Source organism: Panicum virgatum, chromosome 1K (genome assembly GCF_016808335.1).
Source record: "Panicum virgatum strain AP13 chromosome 1K, P.virgatum_v5, whole genome shotgun sequence".
Classification (NCBI taxonomy): domain Eukaryota; kingdom Viridiplantae; phylum Streptophyta; class Magnoliopsida; order Poales; family Poaceae; genus Panicum; species Panicum virgatum.
This window is the reverse complement of record NC_053136.1, coordinates 13,245,878-13,259,680: the sequence shown is the minus strand read 5'-3', so window position 1 is coordinate 13,259,680 and position 13,803 is coordinate 13,245,878. Positions and strand designations below refer to the sequence as shown.

General features: G+C 49.5%; 1 pseudogene; it reads left to right on the top strand.

Annotated features, from left to right (window-relative positions):
* Positions 1-8,006: 8,006 nt before the first annotated feature.
* Positions 8,007-9,725, top strand: LOC120695707 (annotated as a pseudogene).
* The last annotated feature ends 4,078 nt before the right edge of the window (positions 9,726-13,803 follow it).

The window sequence follows — 13,803 nt, the reverse complement described above, 5'->3', positions numbered from 1 at the left end:
GTATTGTGCTGCGGTGAAGGGCGCCGGCCTCGCCGCCCACCTCACGCCACTCATCGTGTGCTGCTGGTGGTGGTGGTGCTGCTGCTGTGCCGTCAGCCTCGCCCACCCTGCAAATGGAAAAGCAAAGCTCGCCGCATTATATGCCTGCACACCCCGCGAGCATAAAGAGATAAAGAGGCGAGCGAATAACAAGAGGGGAGCTTTCCTGCCTCCGCCCCTCTCGGCACTCGCGGAAGAAGAGCTTGAGCACCTTCTCCGCCTCCATTGCAGCTGGATCTAGCGCCAGCAAGCCATCCATGGCTGGGCACAAAGCTACAGTGGGTCAGCGGAGGGTCACTTCGATGCGAGACAGAGGGCGGGACGGGGTGCAGTACGGTGGTGGCGGCTTACACGGGGGTGGTGCGTCAAGCCAAATGGGAGCGACGCGAGGATGGGAGGAGCTAGCGGCGCATGGATCTGAGGGGAACGGAGCTGGCGGATGGATCTGAGGGGAGCTGGTAGGGAAGGGAGGGAGACGAGATTTGGCGTGGTGGCAGAGGGGGTGGACGAGCGGCTGCGGCGGCGTGATGGCGGAGGCGGTGGCCGAGCGGCCCCTTGAAGGGGCCACGGAGGAGGGCGACGGGGGATTAGAGGTGGGGGAGAGAGGCGACGACCGGAGGGATAAGGGAGCGGCTAGGGTTTGAGTGGGGTGGATTGATCTGGATCGTTGTTTCAGAGGTGAGTGGCTAGCAGGAGTTGGGCCTTAGCAAAAAATGGCCCGAGATAGGATTTTGGCCTAGTTGACACAATCATTCACAGTTTGTATTCATTTAAATAGAAATACATTTAAATTCAAACTTTGTGAAGTAACATGCAAATTAAGTTATGTCATATACCCAAAGTATTTTTTACATGAAACAGACTACATATACGTTGTTCTTTAGGAGTTTCAAAATTTTGGAGTTGATTCACTATTTTCTATAGTTTAAATGAATTTCCGTGTGTTTATTGAAAGTAATTCAAAATTGAACTACATGTATCTCGAATAAGATTTGAAAAATTGTATAAACGCATATCTAGCCTCGTATGTTCCGTTATAACCTCATATTATAGAGGTAGATAAAAAATTCAATTGTTTCCTATGTATAATTCGTACTTCTATCTTCAAGTTACCATGCAATAATTATAATAATATCTTAATATTGTCAAAAAAATCTACAAATTGAAGTGACAACATATTTTTGGTCAATTAGCTTGCTATAAAAAATTCAAGTTGGTCTATTACTATCGAACTATACATTGTTCATAAATGGAAACCTCTATCAACTAATCTCATATAACTCAAGTCAAACTTTGAGATTTGAATACCACATAATATTTTTTGAACTCGTATGCACCTAAATTTTGGAAAACAACCTTAAATTAACCATAATATTAGAAAATATGAAGTTACATCACAAATTGTCATGCATAAACATACTGTTGTATTCTATATTTGGGTGGAAGAAAACAAGACATAAGGATACGATAAAAAAAACAGCAATTAACATACAAACAAACGCCATTAAATGAAACACCATGATTTTAGAAAAATTCTATGAAAAAAATCATCAAATTTGAAGTTCATATGAGGGAGAAATACTAATTATGAAATTTAATTACGGATTAAAAAGAGAAAAATGAACCACATGTGTTCATCAAGTAAATCTAGTAAGTGACAGATCTATATATTTTGTTACTTTAGTTTTCAAACATAGCTGCAGCCCAGTGGTTAATGCCATCCATGATGAGCACAGGGTTGCAAGTTCGAATCCCCGTTCCCCGGTCTTTTTGCTCAGCCGTGTGTCATGGTTTTAATGTGGAGAAATAAAAGAACCGGGAAAAAACATGTTGCCCGCCAAGGATCGAACCCGCGCCCAGCACTCTCGGAACCAGCACCACAACCATCACGCTACTGATTTTATTCTGATTCGTTGAGATAAACAATTCTATTTTAACAATAATTCAAGTAACCAATGTCTAATGGGCCGAAATTACTAACTGTAGCCCACCAGCATCATAGTGGCCACGGGCTCAGCCCACAAAAAAGTTGGAGCAGGCCAAAAATGATTTGCAAATAATAGAGAATATGTATAAAAAGAATTATTCCAAAAATTTTTCCGTTTGTTTCTATTTTTTCTGGGGAATACATTTTTTATTTTTCTATCTATTTTTGATTTCTCACCTTGTGCTATGAAAATAATTCTAAATTTATTAATTGCGACGGATTTGCTAAAACGTCACAGGTTTAGGGCTGGTTCATGACGAAATTGATAAAGGGCTGGTTCATGACGAAATTGATAAACTGTCACTATGTTATGGGCCTTATATCCATAGTTGCAGACCCATGACGATATCTGAAAACGTCACAAAAATTTCGTCAAAAATCGTCACTGATTAAATGGTTTCTTGTAGTGTGATCACACGGAAGGTTATTGGCTACTAGCTGCATCCTGTACTGGCGTGTTGAGGAACAAGAAATATGATACCAATCTTATTATTCAAGTGTGTTTCCTGAACTGTTTCATTTGCTTAAGAAATATCTAGTTTCTTGATTTGAGTATCGTGAAAGATTGGGCCAAATATTCGGGCATCGTAGCCGTGTCCTTATCACTTTGATCCTTCCTTTATTTATCATATCACCATGTAACACTGAAATGCATCGCTATTTTTCATAGAAAAAAAATACATCGCTATTTTTCATAGAAAAAAAATACATCGCCATTGGATGCTTCCTTTCTTTTATATTTTGACCGTTGCGTTGCGCGGTCTCTTTTGTAGCTTGTGCGGTTGTCACGTAATGAGCGTCTGGATCTGTCGAGCTTCAATTTGAGGACACCAGACTGTCTAAGATGGCTGTAAAAAACTAAAAATATATATGGGTTTAGATATATTTTACTGCCAATCTTTTTTCCGGAACGGTTGTACGGAGCACTGCTCTACCCATTATCCGCGATGTACTAAATTTAAGAATGCTAGAACGAGATATTTTTTATGGACCCGTCTAGAATTAGTAGTTAATAAATTTAGAATATGTTATAATGTTTTGGAATTCTATAGAAGGGGAGACTTGTCCTAATATTATGTCCTCAATTGGCTTATAAATAGAGACACCCTTCTTTGACATAGTATTCATCCATGAGTATGGTAGATGAGAGGTGGTAGTGGTAGCAGAGAAGAGTGAGTACTAGGCTAGCCACTAAAAGAAGAAGAGTGTTTTATGATCTTGTGTAGTATTGTTGTGTTGCAATAAAGTTTTGTTCTTGTAAGCATTGGTCTCTCGGTTAAGCAATATAGTTACTTAGGTTTCAACTCAAAATGGTGTGATTGGATTAAACAAGTCATAACTGGTGGTACTATGTGTGTGAAAATAAATAATTCCATGGGGCCTTATTTTGTGAGCCATAAAGGAGTTAAACAGGGTGACCCTTCGTCGCCAATCTTATTCAACTTTATTGCCGACTGTCTATACAAAATGATCATGAAGGCACAAAAAAAGCTCATTTGTGGTCTTGCAGACAACTTTATAGAAAATGGAGTGGCCATCCTGCAGTATGCAGATGACACCATAATTTGTCTTAAGGACGCTTTGGAAGTTACAAGAAATATGAAACTCATGCTATACTTATATGAGAGGCTATTAGGTCTTAAGATTAATTTTGCTAAGAGTGAGGTCATTATGATCAATGGGGATGATACTAAATGCATTTAATATACTAATATGTTTAACTGACAGATTGGTACCTTTCCCATTAAATACCTAGGTGTGCCAGTAAGCCCTAGTAGAATTCAAGTTAAAGATTGGTTACCATTGGTGGAAAAGAATGAAAAGAAGCTATCAACCTGGAAGGGGAGTTCCCTTTCGATTGCTGGCAAAGCAACATTAATAAACGCCAGCCTGTCTAGCTCTTTTATATATCATATGTCATTATACCTCCTGCCAAAAAATATTGTGGAATCCCTGGACAAGCAAAGATGGAAATTTTTTTGCAGGGAAGAGGGGCTAGGAGAAAATATCATCCGGTGAAATGGGATACCATATGTAAAAGCAAAGTAAAGGGGGGCTTGGGGATCAAAGATATCTCCAAAATGAACATCAGCCTGCTATGTAAATGGTGGTGGAGGCCTGAAAAAGAAAATGGACTTTGGCAAGAGTTAATTAAAAAGAAATATTTGAAAGATAAACCTATCTGCCTTGTGAAACACAGGTTAGATGATTCCCCCATGTGGTCTGACCTGCTGAAAATCAGACAGGTTTACCTGGGGGTAGACATATTCAAGTCATGGATGGAAAGGCAACCCTTTTATGGGAGAACACATGGCTATGTGATAAACCTTTGTGCACCACTCACCCAATTTTGTATGAATGGTGTCGTGATAAAAACATCACAGTTCATGAGATGAGGGAGAGGAGAGGTCATCTGGAATTTGACAGGTGGCTGCCCCCGGATTTTTTTTGAAGAATGGATGTCGGTACTTGAGGAAACATTTGCATATAACTTTGAAAATCAGAGTGATAAGGTTAGTTGGAAGTGGGGGGGGGGGGGGGAGGGGAGGGGTCTTCACCAATAAAAGCGTATATGAACATATTACAAGCGGCCAATCCAGTGCTAGTTTTGCTCACATATGGCAAGCTAGATTACCATACAAAATCAAAATATTCACATGGTTGCTCGAGAAAAATGTTGTCCTTACTAAGGATAATATGGTGAAGAGAAACTAGTTGGGTGATCCCTCTTGCGCTTTTTGTGAACAAATGGAGACTGTTGATCACCTGTTTTTTCAGTGTCCGGTGGCCAGATGCATTTAGGGTTTGATTGGACATTGCTTTCAGGCCTCCAACATACCTAATAATTGTGAACAATACAAAACTTGGGTGGATAAATGGATGCCCAATGGGCGTATGTTTTATCATTTTGGCTTTGCTGCTGTTTGCTAGGCAATTTGGAAAGCTAGAAATAAAGCGATCTTTGACAAAAAAAAATCATTCGACATCCTGCTGAGATTTTAATACATGCATCTTCCTTCATGACTTATTGGGCAGGTCTGTACAAGGAGGAACTACAAGGAGGGCTAGTGGAGGGTGTCAAGGATCTGCTGGCGTGTGCGCATCACGTGCTGGCGCAGCAAGCCAGATCACAGAGGCTCCTGCCGGCCCCAACAACAGAGGAGGAGGGCACATGAACGCCTGAGGACATTGGATGCAAGTTCTCGGAAGTTGGAGTCACTAGGACGTTCGTTTTATCTGTTGTGAGGACCCGCCGCGGGTGGATGTTATCTCTGTGTGTCTCTTTTGGTTGTGCCTCTACTTAGGAACCCTAAGTTTAGAGCTGCTCATTCGACTCTTCTCGCTTGAAAGTCAGGTTGGTGACCTGAGCTTCCCCCCTCCTAACCCCCATCCCTGTTGACCCTTTCTCCCGTTCTCTTTGTCTGTTGAACGCCTTCCCACCTTCAGGCGTCGGGGGTCGATACTTTGTAATTCCGTTTCTCATAACAGAATTGGGGATGAGCCTCGTTTCGAAAAAAATATAAGTTGTGATTCATCGAAGGTTCGCACTGTCACCTGGGATCGCAAAAGGTATGTGCTTTATCGTAGGTTGGCTCTGCCACCCGAAAGCCAGCTTCATCTGTTGGTAGGCTTTGCCATCCGGAAGTGAAAAGACGGTTCTGCCATTAAAAGGACCCAATACACTGAGTAACTAGAAATTTGAGAGGCTGACCGGAGGCCACCTCGATTTCCAACAATTTTCTTGAGGGAAACTACGGAAATTCTAGGACTGCCTAAACTTTATTGCAAATGGTGACAAATTTACATAGTAAGTTACAAAGAGCATATAAGGCTCAGAAGCAACAAGAGTAGGGGAGGATTTACAAACAAACAATACAGGGAAAAAACTACTCCAAGCTACAAGCTTCATCTTATTTGCTGAAGAAGTGCACCTATACGACAAAAGGGAGAGATCTTCACTGCATCTTCTGGAGACAATCAAATTTGTTTCATCTTCTTGTCTGAAGATCTTTGCATTCCTACATTTCTAAATATTTCATAGGACACAGACAAGAACTGTGCTGCTGATTCTAGAGTTGCTTTCTTGGAAGAAGTTTTCAGTCTAAAGTTGGTCCGCATCCAGCTGTTCCATACGTCCGACTACATACTCGCCTGAAGAACAAAGTCTTACGCTATTGTTCAGGTGGTCTGACCTCTACTATATATCAAAGTTGTCGCTGCCATTGACTGACACTTCTTTTATTATAGCTTGTTTTATTGATAAATTTTTTAAATATAACTTAAATTTAATTATATTTATACAAATTTTTTAAATAAAACAAGTAATTAAGTTTAAGATTAAAAGGTTAATTGAAATAGAGGGTAGTACCAGGTGGCGGGGAGCCGTCAGGATACTGGAGGGAGGAGGGCGGCGCGTGGATGACGATTCGGGTCTTGTTTAGATGCATCGTGTAAAGTTTTTGCAAGAGAATCTTTTCATATTTGATGTATTAAATATAGACTAATTATAGAATTAATTACAGAACTCATCTGTAAATTACAAGACGAATTTATTAAAACTAATTAATTCATCATTAACATATGTTTATGATAGTAATTACCATAGCAAATTAGTTTCTAATTATGGCCAAATTAGGTTTATTAGATTTGTCTCGTAATTTACAAACAAACTATGCAATTAATTTTATATTTTATTTAAATTTAGTTCTTTTATGCATGTGTCGCATATTTGATGTGATAGTTTTGGAGTTTTGAATTTTGCATATAGTGCGCAACAGCGTAAGAGATTGCTTAGGATAGCTGGGATCGCGCACTCGCGGGTTGTAACGTGGAGCAGTGGCTGCGGTCGGCAAGACGGCAACAGTGGAGGAAGAAGCACGGCAGGATCAGGTCATGTGGGCCTGCGCCTGCGCCTGTACGCGGCAGTTCTTCTTGCTTCCACGTCCACCCAGCCGGATGGAGTCGTTGGCCACCCGGCGATCCACCGCCGCCTCCTCCAATCCTGCCATTTTAGTGCTCTATACTTCAGTAGCCAGCGCAATGTCCCCGTCCTCCTAGTCAGAACTCAGAAACACCAACCACGCGGGTCCTCGTGCCTTCAGCGGATCCGGATTGGGTGACTTGCCTGGCGCCCCCATCTCCTCCCTCCATTCTTCATCTAACCGCTCACAACCATTCAAAGCAACTTGGCCGCGTGCCGCCCGCCGCTCGCCGCGCACCTGCCAGCGCGCCGCTGGCCGCTCGCCCGCCCCGCCGCCCGCGTGCCGCTCGCCGCGCACTTGCCTGCCCGCGGCCCGCTCGCTGCGCACCTGCCCGCGCGCCGCTTGCCGCGGGCCGCTCGCTCGCAGGCCCGCGCACCGCTCGCCGCTCGGCCACCCGACCGCGTGCCGCTCGGGTGCCCGCCCAAGGCGGCGCCCCGGCGCGGCGGCGCCCCGGAGCAGCGGAGCATTAAGGACCTCATATTCAGCGGCGCGGATGAGTAGATCAGGGTACTGCGCAACGAGCTCTGGACAGCGACGCAGGACAAGAATCGCAGCCGCAAGGCCGCGGACGACCTCTCCGTCGCGCTCCCCGACGTCACCATGGAGGCCAAGCAGCCTCAAGCCCTCAAGGAGGCCTCCTCGCTGCGACGTCCACGGCGTGCAGCATGCCCGCGTCGTCCACCAAGATCGGGACGCCGCAGTCGGCGTCGCAGCGGTGGATGACGGACAAGCCGAGGATGCCCAGCAGCCGCCGGAGGTACTCGATTGGCGAGCCGGGCAAGCTGAAGGGCGGAACGGGTGTTCGCGTCGCTCAACAACATTGCCAATCTCCGCGGCCGACGCGGCCATGGAAAACTTCGACGATGCGTTCAATCACCCTCGTTCTGGGAAGCGAGCGGCCCGCGGCGAGCGGCGCGCAGGCAGGCAGGTGCGCGGCGAGCCACCGCGGCACGGTGGCGGGCGAGCGGCCAGCGGCCAAGTTGCTTTGAATGGTTGTGAGCGGTTAGATGGAGAATGGAGGGAGGAGACGGGGGCGCCAGTTACGTGGTGACTTGCCTTAGGCAAGTCACCCAATCCGGATCCGCCTTCAGCTCGCCCCACGGTCGGCGCTGCTGCACGCCGGAGCCTCTGCGATCGATGGTTCAGTCGCTGGCCACCTGCGCTGACGCCCCGCCGCGGCCGCACGTCGTGCTGGTCGCCAGCCCCGGCGCCGGGCACCTCAACCCGATGGCCGAGCTCGCGCGACGCCTCGTCGCGCGCCTCGGCCTCGCGGCCACGCTCGTCACCTTCGCGGGCCTCTCCGCCGCCGGCCCGGACGCGCACGCCGCGGCCGCCCTCTCCTCCCTCCGCGACGCCGGCGTCGCCACCGCCGTGCTCCCCGCCGTCCCGCTCGACGACCTCCCGCCCGGCGCCCGCGCCGAGACCGCGCTCTTCGAGCTCATCGCCCGCTCCGTCCCGCGCCTCCGCGCCCTGCTCCGCGACATCGGCGCCGCGGCCCCGCTCGCGGCGCTGGTCCCGGACCTTTTCGCCGCGGCGGTGCTGCCTCTCGCCGCCGAGCTCGGCGTGCCGGGGTACCTCTTCTACCCCGCCAGCCTCTACGTGCTCTCCTTCATGCGCCGCGCCGTGGAGCTCAACGACGGCGCCGCCCCCGGCGAGTACCGCGACCTCCCGGACGCGCTCCGGCTTCCCGGGGGCGTGTCCCTGCGCCGCGAGGACTACGCGGATGGGTTCCGGAGCAGCGAGGAGCCGGTCTACGCGCACCTCATCGAGGAGGGCCGCCGGTACCGCGCCGCCGCCGGCTTCCTGGTGAACACCTTCTACTAGATGGAGCCCGGCAACGTGGAGGAGCTCCGGCAGGCGGCGGAGCAAGGCACGTTCCCGCCTGCTTACCCAGTGGGACCGCTCATCCGGCCAAGCTCCGACGAAGACGCCGCATCGCCGTGCATACAGTGGCTGGACAGGCAGCCGACGGGATCCGTGGTGTACATCTCCTTCGGGAGCGCCGGCGCGCTGTCCGTGGAGCAGATGGCGGAGCTCGCCGCCGGGCTGGAGGACAGCGGCCACAGGTTCCTCTGGGCCGTGCGCATGCCGAGCCTGGACGGAGAAAATTCCGACTTGGGGAAAACCTGCACCGACGACGGGAGCGATCCGGTGGCGTGGCTTCCGGAGGGCTTCTTGGACCGGACGAGCCGCCGCGGCCTCGCCGTGGCGTCTTGGGCGCCGCAGGTGCGCGTGCTCTCCCACCCGGCGACGGCCGTCTTCGTGTCCCACTGCGGCTGGAACTCGACGCTGGAGAGCGTGGCGTCCGGCGTGCCGATGGTGGCGTGGCCGCTGCACGCGGAGCAGAGGACCAACGCCGCGGTGCTGTCGGAGAGCGTGGGCGTGGCGCTGCGGCCGCGCGCCGCGCGGGCGGACGGGCTGATCGGGCGCGAGGAGGTCGCGGCGGCGGTGCGGGAGCTGATGGAGGGGGAGAAGGGCCGCGCCGTGCGGCGCCGGACGGGGGACCTGCGGCAGGCGGCGGACGCGGCGTGGGCGCCCGAGGGCGCGTCGCGCCGGGCGATGGAGGAGGTCGCCGGCAGGTGGAAGGCGGCGGCGCTCGGCGGACGTGCACGGGGGGCATGATGGTAAATGACGTGACGGGCTCTGTCACCGTCACCCGACTTGTTGGTTGGTGCGTGGTTGAAGTTTGCGTCGCAAATAAAGGCTTGCTTTGGTGAGGCGGGGTCAGCTGTGTCCGTTGGTAGAGGAGCAGCAGGCGAGGACACTGCACTGCTGCTTCTTCAATTCGGAGCAGTGTTCTCTCGGAAACTCCGAGTCGAGCAGCGCCCCCATCATCTGTAGACGATGGGCAGACGGCAGCATCCCGAGGCTTTCGCGACGAGACTCGCGAGAGCCTCGGAACGCCGGCGGAGGAGATCGGCGTACTTCAACGGCGGCATCGGGAGCGACTGACCGGACTTGGTCACTTGGCAGTTGGCACTAGAAGTGCATTAGAGGTTTTCTAGAAGTTCCCTCCCTGAGACCCCATCCTGAAGCGGGTTAAAATGTTGGTTTTGATTTTACCAGTGCGGCGGGAGCGGCTTTTTTCGAAAATTATTGTGAGAAAATGTCTTCAACCTTTGACGCCCAAACTGCCGGGCGTTCCCCAACCTGCTTCTGTTTTCTTGTAAGGTGGCGTTCTCCTTTCTCGGAGAGAGCTCGCCTGCAGTATTTTTTTTTACTCTTTGGCAACATAGAAAGTGCCAAGCCAACAGAATTCAATCCAAGTGTCCATGACTTGTCGGCGAGTCATCAAGACTCCAAGAAAGCCAGCACACTAAAATAAAATAGAGTTAAATACACCAGCGGTCCTCGAACTTGTCCCGAGGTGCCACTTAGGTCCACGAACTTGCAAAATCGAAATCTGGCACCCTGAACTTGTTAAGTTGTGCCACTTAGGTCCATACCACTTGATGTGGCGCCACGTGGCATGAATATATGCAAAAAAACCCTTGAATTTTATCATCTTCTATATGTAGATCCTCCTCATCTCTTTCACCTCTTTCTCAATCCGCCACGCTGCTCCTACCGCCGGCCTCCGCGCGGAGAGGGAGCAGGGAGGGGGCGCGGCCGTGGCGCCTCCGGATCCGGCCGCCTGCCATGGAAGGAAAGGAGGAGGGGCCGGCCGCGCGCCACTCCAGATCCGGCGTCGGCGAGGGTGGGCGGAGAGGGAGGGAGGGGGCTGAGGGAGGGAGGGGGCAGAGGGTCGGCGGCGCCCCGATCCAGTCGCTGGCGAGGGAGGGGGAGGACCGGCCCCGTCGATGAGTGAGGGAGCGCCGGCGAGGGAGGGGGAGGAGCGCCGACGGCCGGCCCGCGTCGTGCCTCCGCGCAGAGAGGGAGCAGGGAGGGCGCCGGTCGCGAGCGCCATGGGGGCTGGCCTTCTATCCCTCAAGGATGTGAAGATAGAAGACGATAAAACTCAAGGGCCTTTTTGCATATATTCATGATCTTTGAAAGGGTATGGACCTAAGTGGCACAACTTAACAAGTTCAGGGAGCCAGATTTCGATTTTGCGAGTTCGTGGACCTAAGTGGCACCTGGGGACAAGTTCGAGGGCCGCTGGTGTATTTAACTCAATAAAATATATACAGCAGTGGTTCACTCAAGAACCAAAGCATAAGGCTCATCACCTTGCTCTCAGAATCTCTCAAGAGTTAATCCTAGCACTAACACTCATAAAACTTGTGTTAAACCTATAGATGTGATCACTAAACACTTTGGTGACTTGAAGGTGTTCTTCAATGTATATGAGACTTCTCTCAACTCCAGCACCCTTGAAATAACTGGGGGAAGTATATATAGGTCACCAAATCGAAGTAGTTGTTACTAGCCGTTATGTCTTTTCTGTGCAAGCATTAATTCAACCGCTGAGGGGGCGTCGGTTTAATTAGTCACAGAGTCTGAGCAGTTGAGCTTTTGACAAGCGCTTGCTGCTGACTCATCAAATGTCGGTTGAACCACCTCCTGGGTACTAGTTTAACAAGTCACTAAAGACCTTCCTGATTGTCATTGCACTTGTCGTCGTCTGCTAACATCATTGCACCGACGTTTTGTTCCAACGCGCTGTCGGTTCAACCGGTTATGAATCCCTCTCCTGCACATTTGACATTATCTCTGGATAATGGCAAGGTCAGTGCACAGACGCGTTTTAAAGCACCATCGATTTAATTGGTGCAAAAAGAGTTTCTTCACCGGGTCTTCATATGCACTGTTCAACGCACCAATGCTGTCAAATCCAAGGATGTTGGTTTAACCAGTGCACACATTCCCGCTGACACTTGTCCAATTCATCTCGACAGTCATTTGGCATCTTTCTGCTGTTTCACTATGACTTGGACCTTGACAGCGAATTGAACATTTTCAAGATGGTTTATACTTTATTCATGGGACCTAGAAATTCTACAATCTTGTTAGTCCCGTTAGTTATATTGTCACACAATCATCAAAATCACAAATAATGTTCTAATAGGGCCATGTTCCTCGCATGCGCCATTTTATTACCGGGCCAAGATACTAGCCGGTACTAACTACTAAATGCTCGGAGGCTTTCAAATTTGGACATGATACTAAAATGGCTCGAGGACAACTACCAGACTAAAAGTTAACTACTAATAGAAGGGACAAAAGCTTACTTTTCTAGCCATGTCGGTTACACTAGTTTGGCATTTAGATAATCTTGTTTATTGAAAAAAATATGAGAGCCATGTAAAAGCATCTCCAAGAGCTCTTGTGTATGGTGTGGACTCGCTAAGAAAAGGAAAAAGAAGAGAAAAACCATCATCCAACAGCTACTGCATCAGGCTCCATCTATCCTGGCTACCTATCCTTCCACCTTCCCACGACATCTTTGTCGAGCGCGTGACGCTAGCCATCTCCCTCACGCTCCTCTCCCTCGCAGACCATGCCGTTCCTCTCCTCCCTCCCACCGCTGCCTAGTGAGGGGGCGGCGCTGGGCGAGGCCGCGCGGGGCCAGCACCGGGCGAGAGGGTTGCCGCTGGAGGAGTGAAAGGATCGTGGCCCAAGAAGGGGGGGTTGAATTGGGACTTTTTCGAATTTCTAATCAGTCCTTAACCTAAACTAGTATTGCCCAATCTATAAATTCGAAACCTAATTACTAGAGCACGCTAGCAAAGGGTCCTTAGGTAGGTAAACACACTATCATGATCATATTGCCTAGATGGATGCACACTAGCAAGATCAAATCCTAAGATAAAGCTCACTCTACCAAGCAAGTTGTCCTAGTCAAACTACAAGCAAGAAAAGTAACAAAAGGATTTAAATGCTTGAAGTAAAAGTAAAGGACACGAGACAACCGGATTTTTTCCCGTGGTATCGAGGAGTTGACGCTCCCCCCTAATCCACGTTGGAGCACCCACACAAGGGTGTAGCTCCCTTGCTCCACCAAGAAGCAAGTGATCACTAAGAATGCTCTTTCTCCATCTCCGGAACGGCGAGCTTCACACCGTATACAATCTTCTTGTCTTGGGGCTCCCACAAACACCAAGAGCTCACCAAGAACCTCCCGATCACCAAGACCGTCTAGGTGCCGTCAAACACCAAGAGTAACAAGCTCCTAAGCCTTCACTTGACCTACACTCAGTTGGCCCTAGCTCAAGCACACTTGCTACACTTGCAAAGGATGGATTCTTCAAGGTTGAAGCACAAACTAAATGCTAGATCTTCTCTTGTTTGCTCAAAGCACTTTCTTTTCTTCTCAAGGGTGGCCTCAAGTATTCAGGGTGTCAAAGGCGACTGAAATGAGCCATGGGGTGCCCTTTTATAGAGTGGAAGTGGTTACATAGCCGTTGGAAGTCCACTGCAGAAAAACCGTGAGCACCGGAAGAACCGATGGGTGTCAGTTTTGAGGCGTCGGTTCAACCGGTCTCTCTGTGTCCAAATTGTAACCGTTGGGGTTCTGACACAGTGTCCAGGCTTGCTTCAATGCACCGGTGCATGCTCCGTAGGGGCGTCGGTTCAACCGGTGCTGAAGAGTTTTACACATCAATCAAAACAAGCTCTCTGGAACATAGGACTTCTAATGCACCGGTGCTTTGATTTTTGAGCGTCGGTTCAACCGGTGCTGAAGAGAGGTTGCAGTTCACCAAAACATGCTCTCTGGAACAAAGGACTTTCATTGCACCGGTGCTTTGATTCTGAACCGTCGGTTCAACCGGTGCTGAAGAGAAGTTGAAGTCCACCAGAACATGCTCTCTGGAACATAGGACTTCTAATGCACCGGTGCTTTGATTTTTGACC